The 25,137-nt window shown below is 37.7% G+C and overlaps 1 protein-coding gene across 5 annotated transcripts in view; it reads right to left on the bottom strand.

Annotated features, from left to right (window-relative positions):
* The window catches only part of CRPPA (CDP-L-ribitol pyrophosphorylase A), a 136,421-nt gene that overhangs the window by 13,574 nt on the left and 97,710 nt on the right, over positions 1 to 25,137 (bottom strand). The window contains exon 10 of one of the 5 annotated variants that reach the window (XR_012633219.1): positions 23,230 to 23,379. The exons of the other annotated variants lie outside the window; for them this stretch is intronic. The gene's annotated coding sequence lies outside the window, so the exon portion shown is untranslated. The remainder of the gene's footprint in view (positions 1 to 23,229; positions 23,380 to 25,137) is intronic. 5 annotated transcript variants of the gene reach the window in all.

Genomic DNA, 25,137 nt, shown 5'->3' on the forward strand with positions numbered 1-25,137 from the left:
GGTCCATTGCTTTGGCTGTGCTCCCTCCCAGCTTCTTGTGCACCTGCACATGGGCAGGACATAGGAAGTTGGAGTCCTTGATTTCTTAGCAACACCTGAAAACATCAGTGTATTATCAACATCCTTCTCATACCAAATCCCATATTGAATCCAAACCACGGCACTATTCTAGCTACTAAGAAAGAAAATTAACTCTACCCCAGCTGAAACCAGGACAGTGCTGTACTGCACATTCCTGCCATTTTACAGAAAAAGGCTGGAGCCAGCAGAAGGACCACATGCCCATCACTGCCTTTCGCAGGGTGGGCCTGAGTTCACACCAGGTAAACCACAAGGCATGAGTGGAAGAGAAAAGGGCTGAAACATCTTGTAAAAGACTATGCTGGCAGTACAAGAAAAGCTGCTGTTAATTTAAAACTCCACGGGATGCTGCAATTTATACTAAAGCTATACTAGGTGCCTCCAAAACTCACCTGATGTCACATATTGAGAGTGTTTTATTTGCAGTCAGAGGAGATGAGTAGAGAATCTAGCCTCAAAAAACCTCAGTATTTGAAATTTTCTTCTTCAATTAATATTTTTCATTTAAAAAAGTGATCTGAAGAGGGAGTGAGGTCCTTCCTCTACCAGAAATCAATCGTATAACATGGGTTGGTGTTTAATCTCACCCTGAGGAATTCTCTGGTAGATTCATGAAGAAGCATTTTTTCCTACTCAAGATATGTAGTGGCATGCACCTACATATTAAAACAACCTCTATTTCTGTAACAGTAGAAATTAATCTGAAGTCTCCTTTCTTCTTAAAATGTTTCCACATCACATTTTTTAATCCATGTGCCAAAGAATCTATTGATAAGTGACATCTCATACATAACATCAACGTAGCAATTTACCTCAATAAGAAGATAGCTATGCAGATCGTTCCAAAAGATAAGAAAACTATTTCTCTGAATATTTTTAGGTTTCCTTTCAAGTAATATGTAAATAATTAAGGTAGCATTTGAGTTCAGATAGGTAGCTGGGTTCAAAATTACTCCAGCAGCTTCATCATTGAACCTCTGTATACACTGCCCTGCTTCCTTTCTGAACTAAAAAAAAATACAATCAGTTCTTCAGTAGTGGACACTCCTCAAAACAGAAATCATTTAGAAATCTAGATACTTGGGATGCAATGAGGATTGAGAAAAGAGATGAGTAGCACTGGAAGAACCAAACTGTGACCATGCTAATAAAGCCTAGCAGACCTCTTAGTTAATGAACTCTGATAGATCTGAGTTAATTCCTGCAGTTAAATGGTTGTACATCCATGCTACAATCAACCTAAACCTGGATAAACTGTCCATAATTATGTGATACTGTATTTTATCTCTCTCTCCTGTACCACTGATCAACCATGCCTCTTAAAGTTTGTCATAAGAAAATGGAGAGCCATCAACATTTAAAATGACTCTGTGGATACACTGAGGACAGGCAAGTATTTTAAATCTGGAGTCTGTAGGGATTATGTCCCTATGCTATTGCGTGTATCTTTTCACCTAAGATTCACAGATTTAAAACTGAAAGGAAAAATCACTCTTCTGTTAAAAAAACCAGCGCAAACAAACCAAAACCCAAATGGGATTAATTCCTTTCTCTGGTATGAACGGAATAGACAGAATTCCCCTAAATTAGCAGTTTTAAACCAGCTCCATTATCCACCCATTCTGCAGCATGTAGGTGACCGAGTTCAGTTCCCTTCTTTGAGCGAGGTGGTTAATCCACACCCCAGCTCACAATTTTTTGGGATTGTGGTTAAAATTCCTGTGGAGGATACCCATTCTATGTACAGTCACTGTATCACAACAGAAGGTGACAAGACTCCAACCTAGATGTTAATTCACATGCCTGGGAAGCAAGTGAAAGCTCTGTTCTGACTTTTGCTTCAGAAGCTTTTTAATTTGATGTAAAACATAAAAATGGTGTTTGGAACAGACATGAGCTTGGTGCCAATGTCTCTGTCATAGGCTTTATATTTCCTTGTTCTTGTCCTGTCCAAGACTTTTTTTTTTTTCCCCCATAAGAAAAATTGTTAGCGTGATCATACTGAATAATCAATAAAAATTCTTGGACCAAAAAATTCTCTGAAGAGTTTATTATAAAGAACATTTTCAGCACACTCAATCACTGCTGTTTAAGCAAGGGTTTTCATTCAGCACTTACCACTATCTGATCTAAGCTCTTGGCAAGAGTGAGTATGGCAGTACTGATAGCACAACTGTCTGTCAACCATCTTTCCCTCCAAGTTGTTCAAAAAGCTACCTAATGCTTGAGGAAGCAGCCAATTCTGCCACCTGTATGGAACTCGTACAAAAATATTGGCAGAAATAAGCCACATTTAACAGATGTGGTTGCCTGCAAAAGTATATTATGTGTTTGAGGTTTCTTAGAGGTGGTCTCTTAATACAGTATGTTACCAAATAAGACTATAATATGAAATGTATTCCTGTTAATATACTGTACTACCTAGAGGCCCTATGAGGTATCACTCTGGTAACCTTGTAAAGCACACCATAAGGGTTTTTAGGGGGAATGAAAACATGTTTCTATCATTTTTTATCCTATCAATTTAAGAAAAGTGAAACGCTCCTGACGCACAGGAGAATTGCTTTCTCCTCTGACAACCAGCAGAGCAAGCCGCTGAAAATCTAAGCTTGGGCTGAGGTCAGGTGAAGCTGTGGCAAGTGTTTCAGAAGGCTTTGGCTCAATCTGATCACACTAACAAATTCACATGGGAGTGGGATTTAAGCCTTCCATGCAGCAGCAGCATGTAATAGCATTTCCCTCAGTGTATATGTGTGGTGGATCCTCTGCTGCCTGTTCCACTGTGAGAGTCTATAAATACTTTCATGGGCTGCAGTGTTAAATTTTGCAGGCAGCCAAGAATACACAGCAGACCCACCACACACACATACAGAAAAAAAACCAGGTTAAGTAGTGCTGGCCTCCTGCAAAATATAACACCCCAATCATGCAAATCATTCACAGACCGGTGCAGTGCACCAGGGCACCAAAGCGATGACGGAGCAGCTACGGATCATGTATGAATGCATTTGACACATGGGGCTAATAGCAGAGCAAAAGTGTTTCAGCTCAGTTTAGCTGGTTTTTTTCCTATTATAAGCTGAGAAATACAGCACCTTCAAGCTCAGTTTCACTCGGTGACTAGTGTTTTAGCACCAGTCAGCACTAAGTAGGAAGGCAAAAATGTGTATGGAGGGAAGATGGAGAGAAGTGGTGAGGGAACATGCTAGGAGAAAGGGGAAAAGAGGGTAAAAGAAGGAAAAAAAGAAGGCAGAAGAAGGAAAAGAGTAAGGAAAAGATTAAGTACACAACTGTCTCAACCCTCAAATTATAAAAAGACATGCCATTGCTAAAGATCAGGACAGATTACTATCAATGCCAGAGGGTCTATCTGATAGGCAAACAGTGTCATGTACTGCAGGGAAAAAAAAAATCTTCAAAGAACAGAGTAGGACTTTTCTACCCAGTGAGATCTGAGGTCATCAGTGTAAACACAAAATTGTAAGTAGAAGTATCACATATCCGAATGTTTCTCTTTACTTTTAAAGCACTATCACATCGTTACTTGGTATCTGACAAAACCTACCTAATGGGGACAGAGAAATCAATACAGCACTTCTTCATATAAACTTTTAGGAAGAGCAAAAAAGTACACACTTTATGGTAAATTCAGCACAGTGTATTTCTCAATATTACAGGTTTTTTCTTTCCCATATTATACTGACAACATAGATTGGTCGTTCCATTTTTCAAGAAAAAAATGAACACAGTTTGCAAACATCTAAGTTGCTAATATGCAATACAAGATGCAAAATGCTTTAGCTATCACACACAGGTTACAGAATTTTGCATACAAATGTGCAGAAGCATTTTCATATCATTTGTAACATGATTTGTGATTATTGGTGTTATATGGAAAAACTGAGCAACTTTGAATTAGTGACTGTAACAAAATGGGAAGGTCCTTGGAAAGAATGAGCAATACATTTGAATCTCCTGGGGGATGCTGAAAATCAGTGCAGAGGAAACGTGAGCAATTTTTCCATTCTCTCAGTCTAAAGCACACTTTTCTCCCTTCCTATAGGTTCTAACTTCACATGGAATATTATGCATAATAGACATCTAGCTCTCCAAAATAAGAAGAGGCATGCTTTCATCCATTTCAATATAAGTGTTCTGTTCAGTCATTAAAATCTTTGTTATAACTACTCCTACAGACTGTGAATAATCTAAAATATAAACACACAGCTGCAGTAACTAATTGATTTGAAACATTCTTCTTGATTACAGATAATTTATTTGAGATGGTTCAGAGGAAAAACTGTATAGCCTGCTAAAAAACAAAATTAAAACTTCTCCTTTGGGGAAAGAAATAAACAAAAACGAAGAGACTCTGAGGGGCAAAGTATGCGTACACATGTGCTGAGCTATTGTTCACATCCCAGTCTTGTGGCTTCCAAACTCTTAGGATGATAATATCAGTTCAGTGGGGTAAAGGTCACATTCCAATCTTCGTTACAGAAATACAAACCAAAGTAACTACAGTGTTACAAGCCCAGTTACTTTGCAGTTGCAGAGACTGACATTCAACTTTAAACTGCATTTTGCTACAGAAGAGCTAATATGTAACTGTTTATAAACCGCTTTCTCAAAATTTCAAAAGCATCTTTAAAGTAACTCAGATGTCAGTGTTTTGGGCAGTGAGACACAGTGAGAGGAAGGGGCTGTCCAGAAGCTCATTGTTAAGATTTGGTATCACAGATTTCCCTAATTTGATACTCTTAATTGAATCTAGCTATTTGCTTGCAAATGGCTCTCAAATTGGACCATCTTATCATTCTGCAAGAAGGGACTGATTGCAGAATAAATCGTAAAAACTTCATGTTCAAGTTACACATTGAAATTTGAAAACATCCTTGAAACACATCTTAACATTTAAAATTGAATGTTCATCCTACATCTCTCATTTCATCATGAACATTCTACTTCTTTGACTGCATCTGTGTGATGCTTAGGCATAGTTTATGTCCCATCTCTGACTTCCTTTTCTGTCTACAGATGAGGGTCTACAGCCTACTGGAATGCAAAAAATGGAAATTCCTTACAATTCAATACTTTTAAGTAGGCCAACATAGTCTACTTTCCCCCAAAAATAAAAATACCAGACTGATGAAGTGTCCAGAAATGAGACAAAGAGTTACAAGGACATGAGGTGACATCTCTCTTTGGAGAGTAAGAGGAGAGGAGTCAGCAGGGGAAAAACAAGTTACAACACAAGTTATTAATAACGATTCATTCCCATTGTCTCTCACACCAATATGACATTTTAATACATTAATTTTGTGGTAATTCTGATTCTTCTCGACATCCCTTTGCACACAACACGGACTTGTTCCCTGCTACAAAGGAGTCTTCACACAGTGAATGTAATAAGCAGGAAAGGAACTTGCATTTCTTGCAAGCATGAATATTTCTACAAGCAAAGGAGCTCTGAACACCAGTACACTCAAATATATTCAAATACACTCACAACTGCTGTGAATGGAGAAAGTATATGTGCCTCTATCATTTTCTTTCAGTAGGTTGCCTGCACAATGTTTACTTAACACGCTTAAGACTCAACAATTTATCTGAGCAGCACCCTAGGACATGAACTCAATGAATCTCTATCCAGTATGCACAAGGAAATAATAGCAATTTCTGGAAATGATCCAAACTTTCAATTTCTCTGTCTTAGTTCACAAGCCTAAAGCCAGTGCAAACAGAGCATTTACCCTTGTTAAATTTTTCAGCTAAGCAATGCAATGAGCATATAAATTGTGAAAGTTTATTCCTAGAGGAAAGATGGTTCTTGAAGTCTGGTGTGAGCAGAGGTGCTGGGTTCAGAAAGCAGCAGCAAACATCTCGTGTCCAAACCAACAGATGGAGCAGAGAAGAATCATAAAAACACACTAGGAAACCACTGTGGCAAAGTCCTGTTTTTACCAAGTGGCTGAGAGGAACAGCAAGCACGGGACACACTGTACCTTTCTATAGAAGCATGGATGGGAGCAATGGATGGACAGGGCTGAGAGGTATAGTGCAATATTTAAAGATACAGTTGAGATATCATCAAGCCAGCTAACTTGCCAACAGTATGACTGGAACAGTACAAACCTTCAGCATGCACTAATCACACATGCACTTACTCACTTTCTCAGCTGGGTTTTGCAGCCCCTGGGTAAGATGAAGCTGTGATGGCTGTTCTGAGTCTGGGCCCCCATCTGACCATCCCTCCATAGCTTGAATCACATGGAGGAATCTCTCTTGCCACTAGCTACTGATTAAACCATCCCATAGCTGGAGAGCAAATAGCCAATTTCCCAGAAAACCCCCTTCCAGTATAAGGCCACTGATAGGAAGGCTGAAGAGGACTCATAACTTGTCTTGTAGATAAAACACAGCAAACAGATAAAATAGTTAGTACCATTCTTCAGGGTTCACCAGTAAATCCTTATCCTTGAACTCAAAATGTATAATCCTTACAATTGTAAGGGGACAGATGTGCTTGCTTTTAGATTCTAGTTTTCTTTTAGGCTATTAGAGTCCAGCTACACCACAAAGATAGAGCTCACAGATGTTCTCTTACATAAAAACCAGGGTTTGCCAAGACAGGCTTCTCTTTCTTTCTGCCAGCTAATATCAGCCCAAACCATGTAACACAATAGCCTGTCTGTATACAAACAAAGGCACTCAAAATGAAAATATATCCAAGTGATAAAACTCTTGTAAAATAACAAAATTGTTTTGTGCTTTTAGAAAAATGGCTATTTTAAAACTTTAAAAAGAAAGAAACAGCATAAAAAGAATAAAGAAATAAAGGAGTCTTGCTTTAGCAGATGGATTAATTGTACTCCATAATTAAGATGTTTTATTAAAAATAAAACAGAGTAAATATTTGGTTAGCTACGAACACATCTCTTTTTATGAGATTAGCATTCAATGCTAAGCTTATTCTTCATGTATGTTGTCTCTTGAATTATGCATAACAGAAGAGTCTGTTTTACAGCCTTTAACACTTTCAATTAAATTGTTACCAAAGTTTCCTTTCAAAACATCCTATACCCATCTTGTGCCTACTTGCAACTACAAATATGTCTGAGACTGTCTGAAAAGACTAAGTTCAGTTCTCCGTAGTATCTTCACGTAATAGGCAGTTGATTAAGAAACTATTTATGACAGCTTCCAACAGCATGACTAAACACGATGTGTAAGAGTTTACCACATTACTTTAAAATTTGTGTCATCCAAAGCTAATTCAAATCAGTGGGCTGAGAACAAGTGACCAGTGCTATTTCCACAGTGATGGGCACTAGTCGTTTTCATTAGAAAGGGCATTGCCATTCTTCCACGACAATAAGGTAAAAGAGGTGATATTAGTGTCTTGTAGGCTGCCTACATATGGAGTGGTTTTGATTTTCATCTTTCCCTATAAAAGCTGAATATTAAGTTAAATATTACTGTCGCCAATATTTAGAAGTGATGCAAGAATCATGATATTGGATATTAAGTAAATACCTGTATAATTGACCTGCAGGATCTCTACAGTATTTTAAAATATGTTAATTAGTAATAATATTTAAAATAAACTCAAGAAGAATTGAGGGGGCTTAATAAAATTGTTGGATTATTTTCTGAATATAACTGTCAAAAATAAAAGCAAGCAGAACACCAGCTTTCAACCTGATAGTAATTTTGACAACAGTTAACCATTAGAACCTGGACATAAGACTACAGAGGAATGTAAAATTGATTTTTTAAAGTCATTAATTTTTTGTAAAAACTGTATTCTAATAACAACATTTATATTTAAAGGAAATATAGTAGCTTAATTTTGTTGGGTTCTGGTCTTGATAGCCACAGCTACCAAGGAAATAAATCCCATGAATTGGTACAGTTGCTCAAGTGAGAACACGGGATGGCACAGATGTGAATCTGAGCACCCACTGTGTGAGCCAAGCTATTACAGCCTGCAGAGCTGTTATGTCTGAGATTTGTTTGATTAAAAAGAAGAGGAATGTTTAAGCCTTATCCAGAATTAAATACTAGTTCAGATGCTCAAATAAGCTAGGTGTTAGTTAAGAATGAATCTACTGGTGCCTCAACTAGAAAGCACAACTTCTACTTTCTCTGTCTTTGACTCACTTTTTTCTCCCCTCCAGCTTCAGTTTTTGCTTCCAAGTTCATAGCTGCATTTAGAACTGCATGCATCTCTTCACATGGGCAATGATTTCACATTGTTCATCTCCTCAGCCTGTATTGATTAGATGAATGTGTGGTTTGGCTTTTCATGGACATGTTTTAAAAGTTCCTCTGGACAAAAGAAGTAATCTCAAACTCCTTTTCCACTAATCCCTCTCTTGACTTAGTATCTCTTTTGTCTTCAACAAACTGTATTCCCTTGTGCCTGGCTCTTGGCCTCAGCTTTTACCCTGCATGCTCTACTTCCATAAATCTGATGTCTACTCAGTAAGCAGAACTATGTCTGCAGCACTATGTACGTGCCACAGCCTCATCTCTTAACACTCCTAGATGTCCCCAGTCACAATGTCTCCTCCACATTAACTACTGAGATTAACTTTCTATTATTTACTTGAAGTTTACCTGTTAGGAACTTTTGCATTAACTTTTGTTGCCGAATACTCTTTTATACGCTCAAAGTGAGATTCCATTCTCGCAGTCAAACAGATCTAACAAGCAGAGCTACACATTCCCTTCAAGGTCCATTAACAAAACACAGGCTCTCTTGTGCACAGACTGTCTGTGGACTTGCTCCAGTCTAAAGATGGGACTTAAAAATCCTTACTCAGGAACTGCTTTCTGATTACTTTCCACTGGTTTCTACATATCCTTGCCTTTAACCAGACCTGACACTAGCAGAAAGGATTTCCTGAACTGTTTAGCCTAACCTTCATCTGAAAAAATATTCTTGTCTTCATGCTTCAGTTATTTTACCCTTCTTGTAACATCGATGTTGCATCACATATTTTTACATAAACTGTACAGCATAATAGAAACATGTATTAGGAAAAAACTTCATGTCTTCCACTCCCCTGACATTTTTGAAGTATTTTTCAAATCTTTGCTCTCTTTACCAATATCCTGGACAATATAAGCAACAAGTTCAGTTTTTCCCAAGAATCCAAAACCTACACTTTCAAGACACAGACCTTGCTTTTATATAGAGAGTCATTAGGTCCAAAGCCACTAGTGAAATCTTTCACGGTGGTAATGAATATATAACATACCAAGAGTATTGACCAAGAGTATATTCTGACTGATATAAGAATATTTGACTTATTTTTTCATTTAAAAAAATGTTTTAATATAATTTATAGGATTCTATTAGTAGGATGGAAATTTGAAGTGTCCATTTTAATTTTTGTCTATTTGTTTATGACCAATCTCAAAGCCTTATGAATATATAGAATTAATTTGTTCAAACTCAAAAGAAAAAATGTTGTTGTATAAGATGGCAATACATATCAGATAGGGGCATTATTAATAATTTTTCAATTACATTTAAAATGACTAATCAAGAAGTTTTTTCTCTCTAAAATTCAACCAAATATCAAAAATAATGTACTTTAAAATGCAGAACTATTTATAAAATAAAATGTAATTAAGCCAAAGTCCTGTTCCCCAAAACATTTTTAGTTTCACTCCATGTCATTAGGTTGCATTTAGGGAAGTAATGAATTTAAAGAGCTTTGTATAGGAATCCTTGTTTCTGCAGCTATCATCATATTGAGTAAATATCCATGGCAACCAAATTCATATTCTGCAGTCAGTACGTATCAGGATCTCTAAAGCCAAACCAGTCAGTAGAAGCAATCCTTTAACACGCTTAACAGGTAACATCCTGAGAAAGCTGCCATGGAGCCTACAATTTTCTATGTCCAATGGTTGGCCACTGTGATGTTACTTTCTGCTGTGACTTTAGTATGTGTTTAAAGGAACCAATATTGTATTTTCACAATAGATAATACATAAACTGTAATAAGTTATGACAGGCATTGTATTTCAAGACAATTATAATTTGCCTCCAGTAGCTTTACAAGGCATGAGACTAAATACCTATTGAGTTTTACCACCCAAGAAGTACTGTTTTGGACTGAAATGCCTGGATTATATTACTGATATAAAATAGAAAATAAACTTCAAAATAAGGAAAATGGGCTACATATTGATTTGTGAATGATATCATTGCACATCAGCTCCAGAACATCCATTTTATCGGGAACCCTGAAGCTATTTATAATGACAATTGCTATCAGTTAATTACCAATTTCTTAACCTGTTAGACAAAGAAAAGCACAGGTCAGGTGAAAAGAACTAGAAAAGATTCTCATAAACAGTATTACAAAGCAGTACTGCATGATTGTGAGATTCTGCCAGCACCCACTGTTTACAGATCATGCTTTAATATGGTCTGATTTGTTAACTTAGAATCCAAAAATAACATTTTGAAAAGTGAGAATTTATAGAACAGTGCTAATTCATGACCAAAGGGTCAAAACTCAAGAAGCATATTCACACGTCTTCATCAAAAAAAACAGTCTATGAATCCTTGTATCTAAATAAGGTAATTGAAACTGCTATGTAATTTGCAATTGTTATTTGTGAAATCTTCTAAAGTTTATTTTGGAATCGGTTCCTTCCTCTGCAAGAACTGTAAAAACATAAAAAGCATCACAAGTCACTAAAACAGATTATTTAGTTACTGCCCGGTTGTCAGTCCCACTTTAGGTAAAGACACACATCCAAGATTCAACCTCAAGAGCACATCAAGGCTTCTGGATGAAACAAAGTACCAGCAAAGACTGTTAGCAGTAACAAAGTCAGTCAGCCTTACAGTAGGTAGATAACTACTCTCTGAAGTCAGACATGACAAAGGCTGCAGTCACGTACTTCAGGTGCAATAACTGAAGATGGCTTTTTATAAGTGCGTTGCAAGACTCTGACAGCATCCCATGAACATCAGCTTTCTTGGAAAAGTGTAAATATTTCTGATATGAATTGATCATTTGTCACAAACATGTCCATATTGTACTTAAACTAGGTTTCTAAATCTCTTATTGACCTTAAGACACAAAATATTATTCATAGGTATCTGTACCTCAAAAATATTTTAAATTGTCTTCATAAAATGTATAAAATGCATACCTTTGTTTCTACTATAAACAATTTCTACTGCATCTTCAAACACTAGTCATCAAAAGGAGAAATCAGCATGAATGATGCGTTCACCCAAAGTACCTTTTGTTCACCATTTCTGCTACTTGTCTACTCTGTTCTCTCTCTTGCAGATCCTGCTTTGCAACTGTGGCTTGAGATATAACATGAATAGTAAAGAATAGAAACAGGAGGTAGAACACTACTGTGAAGCTACGGTGTAATCCAATTAGATAAAAGGAGGAATTGGATTCTAAAGGCAATATAAAAAAGTGAGAAAACTGGCTTGTATACCAGTCAGAGGTACTCTTTCATATTTTATTTAATGTGAAAGGAGATGAAAGTAACAGTGAACTACAGACTCCTGGGGTACATGTATAAACAATGATTGAATGACAGCAGAATTTACTGATAAGGATATCATGTGTATGTGCATAAAACAGGTTAATAGATGAATTATAGTAAGAATAAAGTCAATTTTTGAATACAAGACCACCACTATTTCATAAGGATTCTTTTGTTAATTTTTATTCCATGTTGAAGATCAGAATTGTTTGTGATAGTATTTAGGAGAGAAGGCAAACAACTGACAGTTACAGATAAAGCATTAACACTGAGTTGATGCAACCTCACAGCTAACCTGTAACAAACCCTATATAATAATTTGATCTGACACATACAGAAAAATGCTTTAAAATAAAGGGGTTTTAAATATCTTTCTGTATAACATAAGGAGCTCTCAGTGTCTCCCGTGGTGAAAGAAGTATGTGGCTACAAAAGCTTTATTTAAAATCAGACAACCAGATTGGCACAATCCACAAGAAAGTCAGAATTACAAAACTAGACAATGAGAGAACAGCTCTTAACATAGTTAACTAAAATTCACTCCTACATCAGATGACAGGATCCAAAAATGTATCATATTTAGACACAGATTCACAGAAGGGCTTTATGGCTTTCAGTAGATCTTGGACAGGAAAAGGGTGCTCAAGTCCAGAAGGACACCCACAAGTCAAGTAGTTCACATGTTTTTGACAGCACGCACCTGAGATTTCAAAGCATCAAACTGCTAAAAAGCAGAATCACTAAACCTAAAATCTGCTAAGTCTCTACATACTTTAAGTTGTCTGATTTACTCTACTCCAACATTAAATGCAAAAAAATGGACAAATGAATCAGGAAGCCTGTTTCCTCTAGACCCCCTTTACAGATATAAATGAACTTCTTCCCTATAAAGTGATTCAGATCAGGAGCCTAATGCCTACAGCTAGTTTAGATATCGTAGCTGGATGTCTTAATCAAGTGATTCTAATATGGAAAGGAATGATTTATTTTTTCAGATTCCACACAGAACTTTGCATTTGTTACAAAATCTCATTTAGCTGAGAAAAATTCTTGTGTGGGAGAGGGGCATTTAAAAACATCTATTCTAAAGGCAGATGTAACCTGATATAGAGATATATATATATATATAAATATATATAAGCAGCAAAACACTAAACCAAGTCCCACAGATTCTTCTTTTTCATAAAAATTGCATTTAACCTGTCTGTAGTAATAAAAGAAAACTCATTAAATTATTACTTGAATAGTAACTGAAAATAAAAATAATATTTTCCAAGCAGTATTGTTCCATTAGAAAACTATATGTAATTCCGTGCCTACATTAGTTGTCTCTCATGCACAGAAAATTACAATAGAACTCGATAGATTTAAATTGCTATAAATGATACCTAACAAGAGGGATTTTTTTAAATTTTTACTTCTGAGTTGTAATAGCTCCTCACTGAAATAAGTTTGTGTTTTCTATCCACTTTTGTCTTGCATGTTTGTTATCAATTTCCCATTTACTTAGTGTCTGGGTAAAAGGGCTACAGGTTAGGAAATATTTTTTCTTAAAGTTCTGTGATGAAGTATTTGTATTCAATTTATATTTTGTTTAGAAGCTTTGTATACTATGCAAACATAAGGAAATTAGAATGCCAGGTTACTTGGTTAGATATTGCACGAAAAGACACTTCAGTGTAGCAAAGAAAGTTCTGCAACACAAAGTGAAAAATTCAAATATATGGTGGTTTAGTTTATTAAAAAATGAGAATTCTTAGAGGAAATTTTGTATTTTTATAATTATATTCTATTGCATTATTTTTACAACTTCCATAACTACAAATACATAGAAAATCTGTTAATTGAAAACACAGAACTGACTATTTATATCTAGTAAGAACTCACCAGAATTTGAAATACCCCAATAATAGGATTAAGAATCTTGAAACTGGAAAAAGTTTCCTTTCCATTCTTCCTTGTGGTCAGTAATAGGGGTGGCACTGCACATTATAAGTCTCCGTTTGCAGTACTTACTACACCAATTCCCCAAGATAAAGTAAACCAATTAAACATGAACATTTAAGAGTCCAAACAACTAATTAGTATTGTGATGAAAAAAATTGTGATGAAAAGAGAAGTTCCATAAACTTCAGTGATAGTCAACATAATATTAATCTCATTTGCATTTGTTAAATGCCCAGATTCAATAAGCGGAGGACAGAGAATACCCCAAAAATGCAACGTGCCTGCCAGATACCGTTGCTTAATTCATTGGAAGGTATACAGCGAAGCTACAGATGAATGACACATGCTGTATGTGCTTCACAGATACTGTTAGTTCACTTAGAAGTTCATTTTAACAAATGAACAAAAGAGCTCTAAAAATGTCAGCTGCATTATCTGTAACTGCGTGAGTTTGAGTCTATTCCCCAGTCATATCTATCACACTCACTCACTCAGGCAAATACAATTGTTAAAGAAGAAATATTTTCTAGTTCAATCTACTCAACCCCTGCTACAAATCTTTATTCAACAGAGCACTTTCAAGTTGCCTAAAGTCGAGTTTTCAAATTGCATGCATACACACTGGAGGAAAGAAACTCCACTCTTCCTGTCCTATACCTTGGTTTCCCACACTTCGACGTTTGAATCATTTCTCAGTGAAGGTTTTTTGCGTACTGCCGCCTCTCTATACTCTGCTCTTAAATTGCTTTGTTTTAAAAAGTGCTTTTTTTTGACCAATCATACGAGGTAGCTGCTGGTTTTGTTGGTTTTTGTTTTGTTTTTGTTTTTTTTTTTCTAGAAGGACTGTTTTCCCCAAAGGTCTAGAAAAATTTGTACGCAGGCAAGCACAACAAAGTCTACCAGTCCTTACAGTATAGTATTACTGAATAAATACCTTCTTGCTTAAATTTTTATACATGTATACATATGATTTCACGCACCCACAGATTATTGAGACTACTGATCAATACCAGTATATAAAATACACCGTACAGATATTTAAGACAAAACACATCTGTACTGGCTATATTGTGAAGTAAAATCCAAGTACCAACTTTTTGTTTTCTTAGATATAAAACCACATATGATGTTAATAAATATATTGATTATAGTTTTGTAAATGCACACGTATTTATAAAAAGTGATGCTTTAAGCAAATTTCTTGAACTAATACACTTTTTTCTCTTTCACTGAAAAGCCTGTTTAGTGTAAGACTAAAATCTGTATAGAAATCTCCTCTTTGTTTTATAGCATCTCTGCTTTTGAACAGTTCAAACATGATAGTATATTTACCATAGCAACAAATTAATTTTTAGACACAAGTAACTTTGTGAGAAAGCTCATCACCCATCAGAGAACAGGCTTTCTCACCATCTCTTGCTTTATGGAAAGAACCCATCTATTGATTTTTCTGTGAATTCATAAGCTTTTTCAAATTATAAACCCGCATGCTGTAACACGTTCAGATGGTGGGATGAGAACTGACACATTTTACCATACTCAAGAATTTCTCGTGGGTTTTCACTCTCTAATTTTGATTGTGGAATTTATTGAAAAAGCACTTTTCAAAAATAACTCTCTATCCCGATTTCTACTTTGTTCCTATGATTTGTATAGAACACAGTGGGGTTTGCTTGTGCTGCCATTCAGAAGAACCCGGACAGGGTGAAGGATTGACCCAAGAAGAATCTCACAAAGTGCACAACATAAGTCCTACAGCATAGGAAGAACAACCCCATGGATCAGTACAGGTTGGGGACCAACTGGCTGGCAAGGAGCTTTGCAGAGGATTTTGAGGTCCTTGTGGACAAGAAGTTAAACAGGAGTCAGCAACATGCCCTCACAGCAAAGCAGGATGAACAGGCCCCTCAGTTGAATTATGCAGAGCAGATTCACCAGCAGATTAAGGAAGGTGATCCTTCCCTGCTACTCAGCACTGATGAGGCCACATCTGGAGTGCTGCATTCAGTTCTGGGCTCCCCAGTACAACAGAGATATGGGCTTACTAATATTAGTATTCAGGGATACAAAGACAATTAAGGAAGTGGAGTGTCTTTCATATAAGGAGAGGCTGAGAGAGATAGGACTCTTCAGCCTCAAGAAAGCTCAGGGGGGCCTTAGCATAGAAATAACTGATGGATGAGAATGAAGAAGAACTCTTCTCAGCAGTGACCACTGAAAGAACAAGAGGCAATGGACACAAATTTAAGAAAAAACAGGACACTCAGTATGAACACAATACTTTTTTTTTTTTTTTTACTGTGAAGGTGGTCAAACACTGAAACAGTCTGGGCAGGGAGTCTGAACTCTCCATCCTTGGAGATATTCAAAACCTGACTGGACAGGGTCCTGTACAAGCCCACTGTAGCTGACTCCACTTGTGCAGGGCAGTTAGACTAAAAGATCTCAAGAGGTCTGTGGTGGTTTTGGCTGGGTTAGAGTTCATTTTCTTAATAGTAGGCAGTATGGGGCTATGTTTTGGATTTGTGCTGGGAACAGCATTGACAATTCAGGGTTGATTTTGTTATTGCTGGGCAGTGTTTACACACATCCAAGGCCTTTTCTGCTCCTCACAACATCCTACGAATGAGTAGGCTGGGGGGGCACAAGAAGTTGGGAGGGGACACAGCCAGGACAGCTGCCCCCAACTGAGCAAAGGGACATCCCATACCATAGGACATCATGCTCAGCATATAGAGCTGAGGGAAGAAGGAGGAAGCAGGGGGGAACATTTGGAGTGATGGTGTTTGTCTTCCCATGTCACCGTTACCCATGATGGAGCCCTGCTCTCCTGGAGACGGCTGAGCTCCTGCCTACCCATGGGGAGTGGTGAACCAATTCCTTGTTTTACTTTGCTTGTGCGTGCAGCTTTTGCTTTACTTATGAAACTGTCTTTGTCTCAACTCATCAGTTTTCTCACTTTTGCTCTTCTGATCCTCTCCCCCATCACACTGAGGGGGGTGTGAGCAAGCAGCTGTTTAGGGCTTAGTTGCCAGCTGGGGTTAAACCACAACAAGGTCCCTTCCAACGTGACCAATTCTATGATTCTGTGACTTGGAACTAGAGGAGAATCATTCCTGACAGTGCCATAACAGGCATCAACCTGCAGGTATGACTGTCAACATTTACCAGAATATGAAGCAGAACAGGGGACAAAAAGCCAGTAAAAAGCACAATGTAATATCTTGTTATCACACTTTTTAAGCAGCATCACTTTCAGCTGTGTAATTAGACCTCAGTGCACTAGGGTATCACCACACATATCCTCACTGTTCTCTTAACTGGTTACTTGCAATTACCTACCTCTTTTCTAATTTTTAGTATGCTATTTTGCATACAGGTGTTGTATGCAAACTCTGACATTTCATATCAAACACACTCCTGCTTAAATTGAAGTTTCAAAAATGTGGTATTTGCAGTGCAAATAAGAGTATTGGTGGAGTATGTTGCTTAACAATCAGTCTTCAGTAATTTCATCCTATATTACCATAAAAAGATGTTAGAAGTTTGACCTTTCCTGAAATAGTTGGGTAGTGTGCTTAACATGGGCACAGTACTATTTTGTAAGGTACATGCATATTGCAGTACTAACTTAACATTCCAAAAGCAAATCTTGGTCTGGCTTTAAAACCAGTATTATATCATTATAACAGTTTTCAGTTGATCATATACTGCTGCAAGAATGGAATCAAGCCCAAAGCCTCAAGTTTAGTGCTACAACTTGATGTGTTTTAAAACTCTGAGCAGTGCCCTCAAAATAACAGTATCTGTCATGTTCAACTTCGATGGTAAAGTTAATGTACATATTGTCACACTTCTGTTATAGCCTCACCTGTGGAGTGCAGTCCCCACCACCATGAGGCTTCAGCAAAACCTTCAACATGATAGACAGAAACAAAATTTAAAAGGCATTTTTGGAGCCCTTGTTTAACAAACGCCTGGTATAACACATTATTCCCAGATGAGGATTATAATCGTTCATCAAATCAGAAAGACACCAATCATTTGCCTGTGAGACAGGTATTTAAACTTAAAAGAAAAGCACATTATGAAGTCTGAGCATCAGAATTAGCAAACGGACTGTATAAAACTGTACGAAGCTGCTATGTTAATACCGTTTGGCTTTAACTTTCAGTGCATACTGCAATAAACTCCTTTTTTGCTAAGTGCCTTCCGATCACTTCCAATTTTAAAACATTATCTGTTTAATAACCAAAATACTACTTAGTAGTAACAATGCTTATTGTTTCCACATTCTTTTCATCTTCACTCTACCAAAATGAATTGTCATGAAAAAAAGCCAGATTGAAGTTTGTTCCTACCAAGAGAAGATCCTTATCTACATAAAATTTTTTAATGATGAACTCCATGAAACCTTTCCCATCACAGTTTGCTTTGCACTCAATTTTAGGCACACAATACCTTTACCACCTGCAGTGCTGTCCTCCTTGTAGCTACACTAGCAAGCACAACCCCAGATATCCGCTAGGAAACTTGAGTCTGTGTAGGCTGCTTGTCTCACTGTAAAAGTATGTGAACAACATTGAAACAGAGCCACCAGCTCCACTTTGGATCATGCTGCTCTTGGGTACGCTGCAGAATAGTTCAAATTACCACAAGTATTCAGTGGAGAGTGCTTACTGAACTTTGGGATATGTCAGGAAGTATTTCTAATTATCAATATTTGAGTAATAATACCTGTTTGGGCCAGCCTGCTCAGGATATTTTCTTTTGATGAGGGACATGAACAAAATAACATCTGGAGGTCTTTTACAGCCCCCACCCCCTTTTTTTAAAAAAAAAAAAAAAAAAAAAAAGATTGTCTGACTTAATGATTCACTGTTGCAATTTTTCTAGTAACTGGCAACTTTGTGTTGCCAATTATTTAAATATCAAAATAATATATTCGCCTGAAGCAATAGAAAGCAATAAAAATAAGTTGGCAGCTATTACTCGCAGTATAAAATCTTGATCCATAGACTTCATCCAATTAGCAAAAGAATAAATTAGCTAAAAGGTACATGCAAAGTGTTTAATGCTGTTTTCATTTAGATTATATTTGTGTTCAAGTCCAATAACAAGTAGTGAGAGTGACAGGGATCCATTTTGCTGATCCTGCCATTTGGCACAGGATCTCTTGGAAGAGTCACAGAACAACTGTTTAAGCACCAGATGCTGTTGAGGGAGACAGACTACTTCTGTGTGGGGCATGGAGGGTAAAAGAGAGCCAGATGGGGGGCTCACCGGGCAGGAAGACATCTTCTCCAGCCTCTAGACTAGCAGCATCCAGGTGATTTAGGTTTTGCTTGATCAAGCTACTAATTCCAGACTGCCTCTGCTCCATACCAGTAGCCAAAGGCATAACTGGAAACTTCTGGGCAGGGGTAAGAAAATAAGGGAAATGAAGAAAGTTTAGAGTAAATAATAAAGCTAACAGGTAATTCCACTGCTGAATGAAGTAAGAGAAAGGGACTATTTGCTTACAAAAGGGATGTTGCTGTTGCAGATGAAAGTAAGGAAAAGATAATTACATGTACTGAAAAGACAAAGGAGAGGGGAAGGTTGCCTGACAGGGAAGAAAGGCGGGGAGCTGTTGTAGGGCGAGGAGAGAGTTGCCTGCTGCTTTCCAGTGCAGGAGGAACAGATAGTTGGAGCCGAGGCATATCACATGATAATGCTAGGTGACAGGGGCAGTGACATGCATCTCCCTTATAAGTCTCATATATGGAGTCAAGCCTTATTTCTGTTTCTCTTCCTGTTTATGCTCTGTGTCTTCTGTCCTTGCTTACACAAAAACGCTACCATAAAGCCATCAGGAGTTTCTTATCCATTCTTACCTTGCACCACTACTTTGTCAGTAACCAATATAGAAGGAGATGTTGGCCCTGCTCCTCCATCCGTGGTAATTACTCTATGAGGATACCCCAGATGCACTGACTTCACATCTCATGGAGGCACTTCAGACTGTGGAGGGAATGTCTTCTAGGGGTCTCTAACACCACTGCTGCTTTGCCTTTAGTCTGACACCACCTGGAGTTGACAGAACCTCTGGATGGGACTGCATCATCCTGGGACATAGGATGAAGCATACAGCATGAGCAGAACTTTTGCATGCAGAGACAGTCAAAGCTTTCTGCCATGAGCTGACATCATGATTTCACCACATTCACGATGAATTTCAGACGTCTATAATTGTGTTCAGTTACAGTAGGCTAGCCTAGTGTGGGCAAAGTCATAATTGATATTGCTGGGGGCATTCTGCAAACCATATTCTTTGACCATAACTCTACAAGGAGAATATCCTTTTCTTATATGAGCAGTATGATATGATCAAGTCTTGAAACTAGAGACGTTCACACTACACATAGAAATTCCAGGGAAATTTGTACTTGAGGGAAGTGATCGCTGGCATTGAAGTCAATGGCAAAGACTATGAGGTTTTACTGGTCTGTGATGGTATGAACAGAACATCTTGGCAGTATATTCTATATGCAACAGAGGTTCCCTTTGTTATACTAATGTTAAAACTTAACAAAAGAAAAAAAAAGGAGACAAAACACCATTAATATACTTAACATTTGTCAACTATGCTAATACCAGTAGACTATTTTGTTTAGACCCACCTTGGACTCCATTCTCTATTATGCTCAAGTGTCAAAGTAGCCTGAAAGCCATTTACATTTTGCCAGCTTAAACCAGCAATGAATAATTAAAAAGCTTCTGGTGTAGGAATGGAATAGAATAGAACTATTTCAGTTTGAAGGGACCTACAAAGATCATCTAGTCCAACTGCCTGACCAATTCAGGGCTGACCAAGCTACAGCATGTTATTAAGGGCATTGTCCAAATGCCTCAAACACTGACAGCCCTGGGGCCTTGACCACCTCTCTAGGAAACCCGTTCCAGTGTTTGACCACCCTCTTGGTAAAGAAATGCTTCCTAATGTCCAGTCTAAACCTCCCCTGATGCTGCTTTGAACTGTACCCATGCATTCTGTCACTGAATCCCAGGGAGAAGAGCTCAGCACCTCCCTCTCCACTTCCCCTCCTCAGGGAGCTGTAGAGAGCAATGAGGTCTCCCCTGAGCCTCTTCTCCAAACCAGACAAGGCCAAAATCCTAGCCCACTCCTCATATGACATGCCTTCCAGCCCTTTCACCAGCTTTGTTGCCCTCCTCTGGATGCATTCAAGGACATTCATATCCTTCTTAAACTGTGAGGCCCAGAACTGCACACAGTACTCAAGGTGAGGCCGCACCAACGCTGCATACAGTGAGATAATCCCCTATTCTGACCACCTGGTTATGCTGTGTTTGATGTATCCCAAGATGTGATTTGCCCTCCTGGCTGCCAGGGCACACTGCTGCCTCATGTTGAGCCTGCTGTCAGCCAGCACTCCAGATCCCTTCTGCAGGGCTGCTCTCCAGCCACTCCTCTCCCAGTTTATATTTGTGGCTGGCATTACTCCATCCTAGGTGCAGAATCTGTTTTTTTGACTCGTTAAATTTCATCCCATTAATCATAGCCCAATGGTCCAATCTATCTAGATCCCTCTTCAAGGCATCCCATCCCCCAAAAGTCAACTGCACCTCCCAGTTTGGGATCATCAGCAAACTTGTTAATGGTGCATTCAACTCCTGAACCCAGACTGTTGATAAATATATTGAACAGAATGGCCCTAAAATGGAGCCCTGAGGAACACCAGTGGTAATCTCAGGCCAGCCAGATGTAGCCCCTTAGGCTACAACCTTGAGTACAACCTTTGAGCTCTGCTGTTCAGCCAGTTCTTCACGCAGCACACCATGAACCTGTTCATCCCACAGCTGGAGAACTTGTCCAGAAGGATGCTGTGAGACAAAGTATCAAAAGCCTTACTAAAATCCACAAAAACTACAAACATCACCCTCCCTTCATCCACTAGGTGAGTGACCTTATCACAGAAGGATATCAAATTAGTTAAACAGGACTTTCCCTTTCTGAACCCATGTTGACCGCCTGATGATTACATTATTCTTCAAATGCCTTTCAATAGAACTCAGTATAACATTCTCCATCATTTTTCCAGAAACAAGTTACACTAACAGGTCTGTAAGTTCTCCGGGTCTCTGGGTCTTCTCTCATGTCCTTTTTCTAGATTGGAATAACGCTGGCTAGCTTCCAGTCATCAGGGACCTCCCCAGACTCCCAAGACTTTTGGTAGATGATCAGGCCCTATGGACTTGTGAACATTCAGCTGATACACCTGGTCCCTTACAATTTCAGTGTCCACAAATGGAAAATCACCATTCCCACATTCATGGGTCCTCCAAATCAGGGGACCATCTGGAATAACACTGGCCAGTTTCAACTCTAATTGAGCTTTGGCCTTTCATGTCTTCTCCCTGCATATATGAACCACAGCTCTGTGCTCTTCCTGTGAAGCCTGACCTCGCTTCCAGAGCTCACACAATTTCTTTTTCCTCCTGAGCTCCACAAGGAGTTCCCTATTCAGCGAAGCTGGTCTTCTGCCCCGCTTGCTTGACTTATGACACAGTGGAATTGCCTGCTCCTGTGCTTCTAAAAGGTGGTTCTTAAAAACTGACCAGCACACCTAAGCCCTCAAAAGCAGACTCCCAGGATACTCTGCTGTGATTCTTAAGGGAGAAGCTTCTTATTTTTGCAAGTTTTAGCAGACCTGCATATTTATTTTAATGGACTTGGGTTTTAAATTTTACTTCGCAATTTTGAAGAAATAAAAAGCCTTGCCATTACTTGATTTCACCTTTATAATCTTGCATTTAAATGTTGTTATCATTAATAATGAATTCTCTATTGTCTTCCAAATTAAGAATTTTACTTTGCTCATCTCAATATTTTACAGTATTATCAACCAGTATGCTAGCACAGCAAGCTTTTTCTTTCGAACAGGATATACCAGTGTCATTGCCGAACTCGGTTAATTGACACTGGAATTATTTTTCTCTCAGTATCTCAGATAATTGGGTCTCCACTGAACAGCCTCATCAGCCACTGAGAAATGCTTTTTAACATGCATACGCAGTGAAATATGATGAGTAGTCTGGCACAGTCATTTTCATAATTGAGTAGCTGTTAGGAATTCCATTTTCTTAAATAGAAGCATAAAACTGGAGGAAATCTCCACAGTCCTCTAATCCAAACTCCTGCTCCTGAGCTGCCCACAAACAAGATTACTGAAAAACCGAAGTACCATTACTATGGCAACACAGACCATAACACTAACTAAAGCCTGCTTGTCACAGCTAGACACGTAGACAAATCCACCATTCTCCTAGAAGGACTCCTATGTTCCAGGCTCCCACCCAGCTTACTTTAAGCTCAGCTTTCTTGAATATAATTAACCAAAACCCACACTGTTTACATACACTCATGCATACCAGAATAAGGTACCAAAATAAGTTCTGAAATACTGCAGAATTAATTTGCAGAGAATATATTTTAAAATAACTGTATTTTATAAAGACCATGATTGTGGAATATATCAAAATAATACAAGGTAAAAAACAAAAAAAAACCAACAAAAAAGCAAAGAAACATATTCAGCCTAAAAGCTCAGCATGAGGTAGAACCTTTCCTCTATTTCAAGCTTAAGATGAAGAATTCCTCACCACTTTTTCTCTCTTTCAAATCTGATCCTGTGTGTTCACTCCTTCCAGATCTTCTTACACGACAGAGACTAAGATTTGTATCTCCAGATCTGGCCAGACAGAGCATTCCCTAGAATGCGTTCCCCCACACAGAGCACAGCATCAGCGATCCTGTTATCAATCACAGATGGAGAGAAAGGAATATAAATATGCTTGTTCTAAACCTGATAGCTTGTTGATACTTGAAAAGAGATAAATCACTCTACGAGTATCTCATAAATACTCTTCACTTACAATGAAAGCTTTAATAATTCCAATAGTATATATATGAAGAGATATGGCAGAAGACTATTTTCCTATCCCAGTGTATGGGAAGGAAAAACTAAGAATGAACAGTTCAGAAACTCTGAGAGGCCCAAGAAACTTAAAAGCTATAAAACACTGTTAGAGAAAAATGAAGAATCACACTAAAATCTTGTGAGCTAAAGCTGTGAATCCAGATGCATTCCACTGCTCCAAGGATACTCGCCCTGGGCTACTATAGTTCTGAAAGAGAGTGTCTGTGTAGAGATTTACAAATTAACTTCACTTATTTTCCAAAACTGCTATTCGTCATTGCATCATATTTTCAATGATGGCAGTCAAAGAAGCTAAAATGCTTCAGCTGAAGCCACTAAGTATTTGCTAACTTGATACTGATGTTGATTCCAGGGTGGAGAAAAGACCAGAAATTAAGGATCATGGTAGGCCAATTTCACAAGAATTTTGAAGAGAACACTATTTTCTGTCTGAATTTTAAAACTCCATTCTGCTACTTGAATTTTTACTAGACATTTTTCTTCCTTTTTGCTTATATTAAAACCATTGCATCCTAGATTTTTCACTGTTGAAAGATGCTGATAATCTCTAGCAAGTGAGAAAGATGGAACAACTAGAACATAATCTGCATGGCTGGCACTATTATTTATATCTTACAATTGGAGCAAAAAAGAATAGTTTTGCAGTTGCTCTCACTTTACCCTTCAATGTGTCATGATGAACAGATGCAGTAAAAAATAATAAAATATTTTATCCATCTAATAAATAAGCATAGATTAAGAAAGTGAGATGTTCAATAGATGCAAAAAATAATACAAACACACCATGTTCCTTCAATATAGTGTGCACTTGTAACTCCTGGTAGGCCTTGAGTGTTCCTGCACGCATGTGCATGCGTAGGAATGTCTTGTTTCAAAATAAACATTAGAATCTTGGGTAATAAATATATAATTATCATCTGGATAAAATCAGATGCCTAAAATTCTATTGCCTCTGAGTATAATTATAGTAATAAAAGTACTGCTGACTGATGAAGAAGTGTACTATTTATGCTGCAGGGATTGCAAATCATCACTTTTTTATACTCAGCCAGTTAAAAAAATCCAGTCTGCATTATAAAACTTCACTGGCATATAAAATAATTCACCCCTGGACTGCAGTGCTTAATCCTTCTGTCTTGTATCCTCCTGTGTTATCTCTTTCCTATGATTTATATTATTGTCATGATAATAAATTCACAAATTCAAGATAACACTTGGTCTTTACTGGATAAAACATGTTTACATAAAATGCACGTTCATGTCCTAAATCACATCTTTAAGATATTTTTCATATGTAGTAAAACATTGTCTCAGTAGATTAGAGCAAATATTTCCAAACATGTCTACAAAGCACAACCCTCAGAAACCTCCTATCTTATTTTAAAATCATATCTTTAATCTTATTTTGCTCACTATACCCCTGGAGTGAATATTAAAAAGAAGGCCTATTTTACAGTTGCCAAGTGGGGATACATCATCTGAACTGCAAATTTCAATTTAAATGCTTTAGATCTTCTAGAAAGATTAAAAACGTGAGTAGTGTTTTCATCTATATTTATGAAGTACTTAT

The sequence above is a fragment of the Athene noctua genome, chromosome 2 (assembly GCF_965140245.1).
Source record: "Athene noctua chromosome 2, bAthNoc1.hap1.1, whole genome shotgun sequence".
NCBI lineage: Eukaryota > Metazoa > Chordata > Aves > Strigiformes > Strigidae > Athene > Athene noctua.